Source organism: Prosopis cineraria, unplaced genomic scaffold (assembly GCF_029017545.1).
Source record: "Prosopis cineraria cultivar Desert tree isolate PC_DT_omini unplaced genomic scaffold, ASM2901754v1 PC4, whole genome shotgun sequence".
NCBI classification, from domain to species: Eukaryota; Viridiplantae; Streptophyta; class Magnoliopsida; order Fabales; family Fabaceae; genus Prosopis; species Prosopis cineraria.
This window is the reverse complement of record NW_026555335.1, coordinates 33,487,388-33,501,450: the sequence shown is the minus strand read 5'-3', so window position 1 is coordinate 33,501,450 and position 14,063 is coordinate 33,487,388.

Genomic DNA, 14,063 nt, shown 5'->3' with positions numbered 1-14,063 from the left:
TAATCTGATTGACTCTATTGATATTGACATTCTTGGAACAAAATAGCTTGGATTTAGTATTGTTGACTTTTTGTCCTAATGCATTGCAGAAATTAGCAAGACATCATTGTATAATCCTCGCTTGTTTGAGTGAAGATTTTGTAAAAAGAAATAAGTCATCAGCAAAAAATAGATGTGAGATAGGGGATCCATTAGTTGTTAGGCTAATGGGTTTTCATTCATTTTTATCAATGCTACTATAGATGCTATCACTCAAACATTCGATACAAAGAATAAAGAGATAAGGAGAAAGATGATCTCTCTATCTAATGCCACGTGGTGATGAAATTTCATTTGAAGGTTCTCCATTCCATAAGACTCTCATATGAGTAGTAGAGATGGCTGTCATGATGAGCTTTCTGAAGTTCTTATTGAGACTGATAATATGAAGAGTATCATTAATAAAATCCCAAGAGAGCTTGTCGAAAGCTTTTTCAAGGTCGATCTTAAGAGCGATGAATCCCTTCTTCCTAACTTTTTTCTCATAGAGTGGATGATCTTTTGAACTATAATGATATTATCACTTCTTTATCTTCCTTGTAAAAAGCTACATTATTTATCCCTAATCAAATGATTCATGCATTGTTGCATTCTATTTGAGAGGATTTTGGTGATAATTTTGTAGCTTACATTACATAGAGATATCGGACGAAAATCCTTCATGCAAGTGAGGCTCTCATTTTTAAGGATAAGAGTGATAAAGGTGTCATTGATTCATTAATGATAGAGGGGTCAGTGAATACTCTCTTGACATAATGATTTTAAGGTCATGTGATGCTAGTTTCATACAATGCTATTGGAATGACCTCAAAGATAGCATCAATCATTGTGTCAAGAGAGTATTTATTAACCCCTCTGTCATTAAACATTTGTTATCCCTGCTAATAATGAATAACTACAAAAGCTTTAATTTATTTGTCAACATTCTTTTATGAGAGAATCTGATTTAGGGTCTCTAGAAAACAAAAATTTGCATTTAGGATCTAACAGAATCTAAATATTCACCCCAAGCCTGAGGGCATTTCTTTGCAAATTTTATTGTATTTGAAAAGATGCAATTACCCTTGTCTCAACAGAATGTATATATATGCACAACATGAGATCTACGAATTCTTAATACAATGTTTATAAATGCACAACACATTTGGTGGATGTAGTTTAACTTGAAGTGAAATGTACAAGCAAGTAAATAATGAATAACACAATGTCCATAAATGCACAATACGATATCTATCAATTATTGACACAGTAAACATATATAGACCTATAATGTTTATACAACATAAAATTCATAATAAACAACATACTTTAAGTTAATATTCATCATATGTGTTGTGCATTCATAATATTATGTTGAGAATTTATGGACATAATGTTGTGCATACATGAAAATGTTGGAATATTGATTTATTTATGGATTTACATTAATTAATAAGCCTAAACAGATTGGTCTTTATGATCTTGTGTGGACCGTGATAGGAAGACCACACAAGTGAGTTCAATGGGCAGAGGCCCAACCCACAACCCAGTAGCCATCAGTTATTCTCTATCTCTTAACTGATTGAGTTAGAGATAATAAAATATATAATTATTTATTATTTAATAAGGCGGTTACCGATCTGATCTATATAACACGATTAGTCAATAATTGCAAACACACGACTCATTTCTTCTACTCTATTATCTCTAAACTTTCTGAAGGTTCTGGGGACCTGTGGGTTGTATACCTATCTATACTCGAGGTAATCGAGATTTCTCATGCACCCATGGATTCTTCAGGTACACATACATTACTTTATTCTATCATATTCAATTATATATGAATTAAGATATTTAAACATAACACTTGGTATTAGAGCTTAGTTATAAATATTAATCTATATCTCTCAATTCATTATTTAATTTTGCGTATGTTATGAATTAATAGAAATTCACTTATGAGCATGTTCAAATTTTATTAACGTGCTTAATAATTTTTCCTTCTATTATTGTTATTGAAATTGAGTATGATATTTAATGTATTGCCGTGTGACTCTCTCCCTTCTCTTCCCTTTTATTCCTGTTTTAATCATTGTCGGAGGAGCTTTTTTTTCGTTGGCTTCCATGGTCCAAGCGACAATGTTCTTTCTCGCCAGTGTGATAGGTTCACGTTCTTCCTACCGTGTGAGCGAGCAAGGTTCGGAGTCTGAATCACGTGTATGACGATCAATGGGCAAAAGGGAACCAAAGCAAGTCTCGCCTGATGAACAGTCGCCGTGAACCACGCGTCGTGGTGGCTGGCTGCCGCTCCATGGATGTCAGCATTGTAAGGGTGGAACAACCATGAATGCCAGTACCCCCTTCTTCCTGGTTCCTCCTGTGCGGTAGTCACATACCTAGGAGAACAAGGTCAAAAACTGGATCTTAGGGATTCGGTTTCCTGGGTACTGGGCCTAACGTCGTTACAATTAAAATATATATATATATATATATATGTAAGGAATTTAGGCCACATGTGAAACAGACAGTTTCACTTAGCAGTACCGGGCCTTACTCTCGGCCCAGTAGTACTAAAAAAAGGGTTTCTATTAATTATGTTTTAACTCCAGGATAGAATTACCTCATTCGGCCCAAAATTTCTAGAATTTCCTCCATGACCTCAATAAATTTCTTAAAATTATATTTTAGTCCCTTTAACTTCCAAAATTGCAATTTTAACCCAAATCTCTTTTAGAATTACTTATTTGCCTCTTATTACCTTTTAAAATTTCACTTAAGTCCTAAATTTGTTCCTTAATTCCCAAAAGACCCTAAGGACTTTGAAATTATTTTCTTTTATCCTAAGGTCATAAAATTTGTGACTTTGTGAATTATTGATGATGTTTAGAATCTTATAACATTGACAATGGATATACCCCGTAGGTGTGACATTATTAATGTGATTTGATGGTTGGTTTTAAGGATAGGCTAATAGCACTCATTTAATGTGTTAGATATTTGTTGTACCCTATAGGTATGGAAATGTTTAATGCATTATTTTGTATGAACTTTTGTATGAGCTAAATTTTTATGGTATATGAGCCTTCTTGGTGCATGATTATAGTTGCATAATTGATAATCGCTTGTTGGGGAATTCTATTTTATAATTATGTTGTGCACACATAATTAATATTTTCCATTTTCTGTTTTGCAATTTCAATTTTCCCTTTTACGCAACTATCTTTTATGAAGGCTCTCAATGGGACTAACTATGATGACTGGAAAGAGTCCCTGAATATATATCTGACCATTTTTGAGAAATATTTAGCTTTAATAGAACCCAAGCCTATGAATCTCTCTTCTGAGTCCAGTGCTTCTGAAATGGCCTTCTATAAACAATGGAGTAAGTCTATCCAGATCTGTCTAGCGATCATCAAGTACACAATTGAAAAGAGAATTAAGGACAGCATTCCTGAAAAGGATACTACAGTGGAGTACTTGAAAGTTATTGGTAACAAATACAAGAAGCTTGACAAGACTCAAAAGAACTATTATCTGTCACTTCTTGACAATACTCAATATGACAGAGTTTCTGGTGTCAGGGAGCACATTTTGAAGCTTGTTCATTACTATAACAAGTTTAAGTCATATAGGATTGATTTGGGTGAAAGCACCTTGATTTACTGTGTTCTTTAATCACTGCCATCATAGTACGCATTCTTGAGGCCTTCATACAACTCACAAGAAGCTGAATGGTCTGTTGATCAGATGATATCGATAGTCACTCAAGAAGAGGAAGCCATAAAGAAGAATTCCTCTCACTCAATAAACTATGTTTCTCATGGCTTTAGCAGCAAATTTAGAGGGTCATATAAGAAAAAGGGGAAGAAGCATGATGCCCCAAAGCCTAATAATCCAACCTTTAAGAAGGATAGTGACAAGAGTGAGAAGTTAAGGAAGAAACCCTTTAAGGGGTTATGTAATTATTGTAAGAAACTGGGTCACATTAAAGCTAATTGCTTCAAACTGAAGAACAAACAAGAAAGTGAAGGTACAATTCTTCAAACTGCCCCTCTAGCTCTAGTCTATTTTAAATCTAACACTATTGAAACTTCCTTTGACTGATGGTGGCTAGATTCTAATGCCATTGTATATGTTGTGAATTCTCTATAGGGGTTAAGAAACTAGAAGGTTCCAAGTGAGGCACAAAAGTCAGTCTTTGGTATAGTAGGGAGCAAGGCATCAGTTGAATGCATTGAAACTTTTTCGTTGTATTTAAATTCTGGTCATGTTTTACATTTGAACAATATTATTTATGTACCTTCTGTGAAGAGGAATTTAATTTCAACTTCTGCATTGGATATTTGTGGCTATTCATTCTTCCAAGAAAATAGAAAAATTGACATTTGTTTGATTCCATTAATGTTGGTGTCGCTTCCTTGATATATGGTTTATATCGATTGAATCATTGGTCATTTGAACTTCCTAATCTCCATATCAATGCTGCTATTGAGCATAAATGTCAAAGGCCCAATAATAATTCCTTTATGTTATGGCATCGTTGTTTGGGTCATATCTCTAGAGAGAGATTGGAGCGCATGACTAAGCAAGGTGTCTTACGAGACCTTAATTTCTCAAATTTTGAGACTTGTGTTGATTGCATAAAGGAAAAATTCCCTACTAGAGTAAGAACCAAAGGGGCAAAGAGATTTGAAAACACTTTAGACCTAATCCATATTGATTTTGTGACCTATCACACCTCCGGCTATGGGTGATTTTAGATATTTCATCACCTTCACAGATGATTACTCTCATCATGGATCGATTGAACTCTCCCTTAATGCATTCAAGACCTTTAAAGTGGCAGTCGAATTAAAATCTGGTAAGTTGATCAAGTTTGTGAGATCTAATAGAGGAGAAGAATTTTATGAGAGATATACTGAGACTGGTAGGAACCCTGGGCCATTTGCTTTGTACCTTCAAGGGCATGTCATTGAAGCTCAGTATACTATGCCTGGAACCCTGCAGCAAAATGGGGTTGCAGAAAGACAAAATCATACTCCCATGGATATAGTTAGAAGCATGATCAATCACTCCTCACTGCTGGAATTCTTGTGGGGTGATGTACTTAAAATTGCTGTCTATATTTTGAATCAAGTTTCTAGCAAGTCAGTTCCAAAGGCTCCATATGAGTTATATTTGGGAAGGGCTCCTGTACTGAAACATATGCGAGTTTGGGGTTGTAAAGCACAAGTAAAACTTTACAATCCATAACAGATGAAGCTTGATGCTAAAACTGTTGATGGTTTCTTTATTGGTTATTATATCGAATCTCATGGGTATAGATTCTATTGTCCAAGTCATACTACTAGAGTAATTGAATCTGACCGAGATTATTTCTTTGAAGATGCCTTAGACAGTGGGAGCTCTGTGCCTAGGCATATTACTTTACATGACGAAAGTAGCATTTTGCCTATGCCTATCTTGACAACCATTCATGTTGATAGAAATAATGCCGTGAATCAGGATGAAGCTCAAGATGAATCACCTTTAGAGGGTGATAGGGATCCGGTTATTGAACCAAGATGATCTTAAAGGGTTCGCAGGTCTGGTATTCCAGATGATTACATAGTGTATTTGTAGGAATTTGATTCAGATGCTATTGATAGTTTAGACCTAATATCTTACCAAGAGGCTATTTCTAGCTCACATTCTTCTGAATGGTTGGAGGCTGAGTGAAGAAATTGCCTCTATGTACCGCAATCATGTATGGGAGCTTATAGAGCTACTAAAAGGTTTTAAACCAGTGGGTTGCAAGTGGGTTTTTAAAACAAAATGAGGAGCTAGAGGTGAAATTGATAGATATAAAGCTAGACTTGTAGCTAAGGGCTACAACCAGAAAGAAGGTATTGATTACACAGAAACTTTCTCTCCGATATCTACCAAAGATGCTTTTAGAGTAGTAGTGGCTTTAGTTGCACAACTTGATCTTGATCTTCACCAGATAGATGTTAAGACTGTGTTCTTGAATGGCTATTTGTATGAAGATGTCTACATGATACAACCTGATGGTTTTGTTGAATCTGATAAAGAACATCTAGTGTGCAAATTGAAGAGATCCATCTATGGGCTAAAACAGGCCTCTAGGCAGTGGTATCTGAAATTTAATGAAGTTATCACCTCGCTCGGTTTTATTGAGAATGTCTCAAATTAGTGCATTTATCAAAAGTTTGATGGGAAAAATTTTGCCATTCTTATTCTTTATGTTGATAATATCTTGTTAGCTAGCAATTCAATAAATTTTCTCAATGAGATAAAGCACCTATTGTCTTGTCATTTTGACATGAAGGATATGGGTGAAGCCTCCTTCGTTCTTGGGATACAGATTCACCGTGATAGATCTCGTGGTATTCTTGGTTTATCACAAACCACTTATATTGAGCGGGTACTTAAGAGATTCAAAATAAATTTATGTTCTCCCTCACTTACTCCTGTACAAAAAGGTGAGCTGTTGTCAGAGTTACAGTGTCCTAATGATGATAAGAAGAGGGCTGAAATGAGAAAGATACCATACGCTTCCGCTATCGGCAGCCTTATGTATGTTCAAGTGTGTACTTGACCAAATATAGCTTTTGCCATTAGAGTGCTGGGTCAATACTTAAATGATCCAGGTCCGGATCATTGAAAAGTTGCTAAGAAAGTTATGAGGTATCTTCAAAGTACAAAGAATCATATGTTGACTTATAGAAGGTCAAAATCTCTTGAGGTTGTTGGGTATTTTGATTATGACTTTAAGGGATCAAAAGATCTTGAAATTGTTGGCTTTTCATATTTTAATTTTTCCTCTTGTCTAGATGATCGTAAATCCACGATCGACTATATTTTCATATTGTCTAGAGGAGCTGTCTCTTGAAAAAGTGTGAAACAGACACTTACAGCAATTTCATCTATGGAAGCTGGGTATATTGCTTGCTTTGAGACTACACATCACGCTATATGGCTAAGGAAGTTGATATCTGGCATATGCCTAGTTGAATTAATATTACATCCTTTAACCATTTACTGTGATAACAAATCTGCAGTATACTATGCTAATACCCATAGAAATTCTAATCGTACAAAGCATTTTGATATCAAACTTATGTTTGTGAAAGAGAAAATTGATGAGTCTCAAACCCATGTGGTACACATTCCTAGCACGCAGATGCTTGCAGATCCGCTGACCAAGGGCTTACATGTAGAAGTTTTTCAAAATCATGTAACTTGTATGGGTATTGTGAATTCCTTTGATACCCTAGTTTAGTGGGAGTTTAAGAACTTTTTATGTTGCAATTTCTCTTTAGGCTTTGTTTTCTTCTGTGAGTTATGTTCAGTTTAGTTAGATGTGTCTATATCATTTGTATCCCCATAGGATTCAATGATTCTGTTGTGGTATGCTATGCACGTCACTTGTTTCCCCATAAGAATCTATGATTTATGAGCTGTGTTTGGAATAAAAATTTCATATTTTATTCAGATTATGAGACATTATATCACTTGTTTTCTTATAGGATCCAGTGATTTTGTGGAGTTTCATTTTCTGAATCTTGTTTGTGGCTTGTTTATACAACTTGCTTAATTAATGCAATCCAAGTGGGAGATTGTTGGAATATTTATTTATTTATGGATTTATATTGATTAGTAAGCCAAAACAGATTAGTCTTTATGATCTTGTGTGGACTGTGATAGGAGGACCACACAAGTGAGTCCAATGGGCAAAGACCCAACCCATAACCCAGTAGCAATCAGTTATTCCCTATTTCTTAACTAACTGAGTCAGAGATAATAAAATATATAATTATTTATTATTTAATAAGGCGGTTACCGATCTGATCTATATAAGACGATTAGTCGATAACCGCAAACACAACTCATTTCTTCTACTCTATTATCTCTGAACTTTTTGAAAGCTCTGAGGACCTGTGGGTTGTATACCTATCTATACTCGAGGTAATCGAAATTTTTCATACACTCATGAATTCTTTAGGTACATATACATTACTTTATTCTATCATATACAATTATATATGAATTGAGATATTTAAACATAACAGATAATTTTATTAAGACAAAGGAAAATGCACCTTTTAGTCAATAACAAAAGTTGCAAAAAGGGCCATTGGAACTGCAATGCGTTTTTAGTTTCTATTAGATTTAAATGTAAATTTTTGTATTTTGAGGGCTTTAACTGAGATTTTCCCTTCTTTTGTTTTGTTCGTCCTATACCGTTATGCAGATTGTGCACATTTGCTATTTAATTCAGTGGGCAAACACAGAGCCCCCCTTGACTGATTGAATAACTTTATTCTCTGTGGTTGGTCATAGTTCTAGTGGCCATGGATTAATATTTAAAGGGTTGTCACGTTAAATCGGAAATGACAATTTCAATAATCCAAGACTTTGATGCTTTTTAATTATAATAAAATATAAGTATAACAAAATGAAATAAAACTACAGAATTATTCAGTCCACACACAAATGAAAGGGAAGAGAAATGTATCATGGGGAAAAGTGTATTCTCATTATTTTTTTTTTAGTATGGTTAACGCTGAATTAAATTGGATATTTGGAAATGAAGTTGATCAAATATTTAGATAATTTAATGTAGAATTATTAACGGCTATGATATTGCTTGGAAACTAAATTAATAACATATGTCTCATAAAAAATGAATAACATATTCAAGAAAGAAGTTAGCTTTTGGAAATTGACAACTAGTTTTTTCTAATAGTGACAAGTCAAGTTTAAATATCAATAAGTGATTGTTTAGATGTTAACATCAATTCATGAAAATTCTCAGAACCCAAAAATTATATATATATATATATAAAATATATATATATATATTTATTAAAAAATATAAGGTATTTTTAATCGAATCTTACCGCTCAATCAAACAGTTATTTGTATTCAAATTAACCATTTTTTTCATATTTACTTTTATTTAATGAGATTTTTCATCATAAAATAAATATAAAATGATTTATTTAATAGGGACATTTAAAAAAATTGATAACATTTTAAAAGACTAAAAATATTTTACAATTTTTAATATCCAACTCCTCAAAAAATATATTACAGAAGTATTATTTTGCATTAGATATTTTAAATATTTAGTTGGTTCAATGGTTTTTTATGTTTTGGGGAACTAAGGAATAGTGTCCAAACCCTCTTGATCCCCTTCTAGAGTTATCTACCATTGGTCATGTTGCTAGCGTTGAAGTTTCAGTGATCAATGACGGTGGCTTGGTGCTTGTGGCCAGCATGTCTTTTTTTTTTTTCAAGAACACAAGGGCATTTAGGTAATTAAGTCATAGAAATGTTTAAGATCTTTAGGCCTTTCACGTAATTTCAGAATACTTGGGGCCTTTCATGTTATAAATTCTTTTTCAGGTCCTCGCATTTTATATTGTCCCTAAAAAAATAAGAAAAAAAAAAGAATAAAATAAATAAAAATAAAGCATAAAGACCTTCCATCATGGTGCCACCACGCACTCTCTTTTCTAGGGATGCTTTTGCGTTGTTGCTAATTAGTCTCAGTCAAAATCAGTTGCGGAAAAGCATGAAGGACAAGATGATTCCTTAATTTAAGGTTAATTCTCATAATTAACAACCGTAATGCACTCAACCTGATCAAAAATAATATTAGAAAGGAAAAAATGGTTTTTAGTATAAGTCATCAAAATGGTGTTTTCATTACATTTTTCTTTTTCAAAATTGCTCCAATATACACTGCTCTATTTTCAAATACGTCAGAAAAAATAATCAATTTACATAGATTAAAAAAAATAGTTAAGTATAATAATTATATCTGAAATTTAAAAAAATTAAACTAAATTGTCCTTATAATTAATGAGATAAGTTTGTCTGGTAAGAATAAATATTGATTTTGTAAAGGATAATTTTAAAAAATGCGATAAATGTTTTGTGAAATTTATAGTTTTGTTTATAAATAAAAATAAAAAGATGAATGGTAGTTTTTCCTATGTTCGGAAACGGAGGGAATACTTTGAAACAATTTTCTTCGATGGCTCTTTGAATGCAATCGATGGTTTTAAATTTGAAGATATTTTTAATTTAAAAAAATTAATGATTTAACCAGTTTTTTAATTGCTAATAAGAAGGTTAGAAATTTTATAATAAAAATCATAAGGAATAACAATGCTGAGATGTTTGAGTTCTCTCTAATGCATGAGTTGGATTAAACTTAAAAAGCCACTCCCTCCGTCTTTTTGCCGACAGCTACTCCCTCCATTTAGAATTATTATAAAATATTTTTAACTAATTTACAATTAAAGTTACTCCTTTCTAAATTATAAAACATTTTTAGATAAAATCTTATATACTAATAAATTTTATTAAATACACTCACTACTACAGAATATATCTTTAGGAGCGGGTATTTAGGAGTACTTTTTAAATAAGCGCTATAAAATGTGAATGCAGAATTTACCGGAGCACTTTTCTAAACAAGTACTCCTATATGTTAGGCTTCTCAATAAAATAGTGCTCCCAATTAATATAAATAAAATATTGTAAAAAATTTAAAAATACCTTCGAGAGTGCTCGTACTTAAGCGCTCTGGAAGATACTGTTTAGGAGCGCTCCTTCACGAGTGCACCCAAAGATTGAATATTCCGGAGCCCTCTTAAAGAGCGCTTGACGACGAGCGCTCCAGAAGAGCTTTTGGAGCGCTCTTCGACGAGCGCTTCGAAACACTGATTCCACCCTTTATTTATTTTCCATCAATTTTCTTTTCTTCATTCAGTTTTTTTCAAACCTCTCTCTCTTTTGCTGAGGCCGTAAGTTCCAAATCTTTGTTGTATCAGTCTATCATCATTGGTGTTTGCTGTTCCAGTTTGCTGTTCGCCGCTTGTCCATCTCTGTGTCATGCATCTGTTTCTGTTTCTGTGCCACGTCGCCGTTCATCTCTGCCGTCGCAGTCGCAGTCCATCTATCTCTGTTGAGCGCTGTTCACTGTTTGTTGTTCCAGATCTGAATCTCTGTTCCAGATCTGCATTGCTGTTGCAGATCTGTGCCGCTACTATACACCGGAGGAAGCAACGCCGTGAAGACCTCTGTTGCTAACGTGCATCGCTGCTGTACACCGGAGGAAGCGACGTCGCTGCTACCGTGAATACTGCCATTTTCTGCCGTGAAGACTACACTTTAAAGGTATTTTTTTAATAATTAATTTATATATATTTGAGAATAAATTTTAAATTTTTTTTAATAATTAATATTATAGATAATATATGAATTGAAGTTATTTATATTAAAATTATAGAGTATTTGTAGTTGATAATTTAGATTAAAGTTGAGAAAACTACTTAAACATTTTTATTTTATTTATGAAATATACTTTTAAGGGAGATTATTATTATTATTAATTAAATTACAATTGATTGACAGAATTTAGATGCATTATGCTACTAAATTTTTATTTGGATGAATTGACTTTTTTAGTTTAAATGTATTGTGTTGTGGAATTCAATTATTTGTTCATTTAGGAGGTTCTTCTTTTAAGGAAGATGCTGTTTAATTTTTTTTATAGAAATCTAAGTCTTTTGTTTATTGAATTTTGATAATCATATTAGTGATTGAATCGTAAGTGGATGTCAGCTAATTGACTATCTAGAAAATATTAGGATGGTGTGGATGAATTCATTGAATTTGCATTTTGTCGTGATCAAGACCCCTGTGGAGTCATATGTCCTTGTTTGAACTGTTGCTATGGAAAAAGAGTAAAGCCAATATAATTGAAAGATCATTTAATATGTAATGGGATTGATCCAACTTATACTTATTGGATCATGCATGGGGAGACAAGGAATAATGCAAGTGATTGGAAGGATAGTGCGAGCTACTCAACATTTGATTGTAATAGTGGGATATATGATGTTGACTGTCTTGATAAAATGATTGATGTGATTGAAGAGGATCTTAGGGACTGTCTTGAGATGTTTGAGAGATTGAACAGTGATGCTGATAAACCATTATACCCCCGTTGTAAAAAGTTCACAAAACTATCAGTTATTTTGAAACTATACAACCTAAAAGCAGCGAATGGATGGAGCGATAAGAGTTTCATGGATTTGCTTGAACTCTTATATGAAATGTTACCTGAGTACAACGAACTTCCACCTAATACTTATGAAGCTAAAAAGTGCTCTATTCTATTAGGATGAGCTATGAGAATATACATGCATGTCCAAATGATTGTGTCCTCTTTCAGAAAGAGTATTTAGCCTTAGATAAGTGTCCAAAATGTGATGCATCACGATACAAAAGAAATGGATGTAGCCCAGCGAAGGCATTGTGGTATTTTCCAATCATATCAAGATTTAGACGTCTATACAGCATTGCAGAAGATGCTAAACACGACATGGCATGCTGATGAGAGAATTAAGGATGGCAAGCTACGGCACCCTGCAGATTTTCCTCAATGGAAAAAAGTTTGATCTTATATACCCTGAGTTTTGGGTTGAAGATAGAAACTTACGTCTTGCACTAGCCATTGACAGAATGAACCCATATGGCATGCAAAGTAGTACTCATAGTACATGGCCGATTATTTTAATGATCTACAACCTCGCTCCAACATTGTACATGAAGCGCAAATTTATGATGCTGTTATTGTTGATTTCTGGGTCTCGACAATCAGGAAATGATATAGATGTGTACTTAGCTCCTTTGATTAAAGATCTAAAGATTTTGTGGGAGACAGGTGTGGAAGTTTATGATGGGTATAGAGAAGAACATTTCATCCTGCAAGCAATGTTGTTTGGTATCATAAATTACTTTCCTACCTATGGCAATTTATCAAGATATAGTATCAAAGGACGAGATGCATGTCCAATATGTGAGAAGCACACTTATTCAGTGTGGTTGGAACATTGTAGGAAGAATGTCTTCATTGGTCATCGACAATTTTTGCCACAAACACATCATTATCAACAACTGAAGAAGGCTTTTAATGGTCACCTGGAGAAGGGTAGAGTTCCCATGCCATTAACTGGTGAGCAGCTCTTTGAAAAGGTCAAAGATTTAAAATATTAATTTTAAATTTTTAGGGCGAGTCTCAATCTCAATTATGGTTAAAATCACCACATTGTCGTGTTGTGGCACTCGGATCTGTGTATAATGACAATAGTATTACTATACACTCGAAATCGTTGCCTGCTGATCACTTAAAGGTGACTATAACTATTCAAATGGAAAATGATGCTGAGTTGCCAATGCAAATAGAAGATGAGGATATATTCACAATTTTTGATGTCGTTGAAACTTATGTGGCTTGGCCTTCAAAGCTCATTAAATTACATGTATAATAATTGATGGTTCTTTAAAACCATTCATGTTTTCTTACGGCCTTACCAATCCATTTTACATCTTGTAGTCCTCAAAATTTAAAGAAGTTATAAAGAAGCCAATCAAAGTAAAAGGAAAGCCGTCGAAAGGATCTACTTCTGTGACTAAGGCAGGGAAGACCAGCACAGAATCCACTCAGTTGAAATATCCTCATCAAAATACACTTGAAGTGATTATATGGACATTTAAAAATGAGATCCGTGAAGTACAATTTAAAAAGGAGATTTATGGTGAAATAATTAGTGAAAAATTAGCAGCTGAAAATATTAACGAGATTCTGACCAAGGATTGGCTACAAATCACACAAATTAGTTTATACATCAAGTACTTTCTCAATTTTATTACTTATTGTGGTATTTATTTAATTTTAGTTGTGAATGATTCTATTTGTTTTCATTTTAGGTACTTATATCATACTTTTGTGGTGCCGGGCTCATTGATAACAAAATTTTCATTTATTAGCCCGCATAATACTAGTACCTACAGTGTTGAGTACCATTCTCAAAAGATTACTGATGCATTCAAAGCCAAAGGCAAAAGAAACATTTATTTTTAGCTCCTCACAATTTAGGGTAAATTGTTATTATTATTTATTTTTAACTTTAGTTGATATTTTAGTTAATGAAATATTTTATTTTTTCAGGCAACATTGGGTG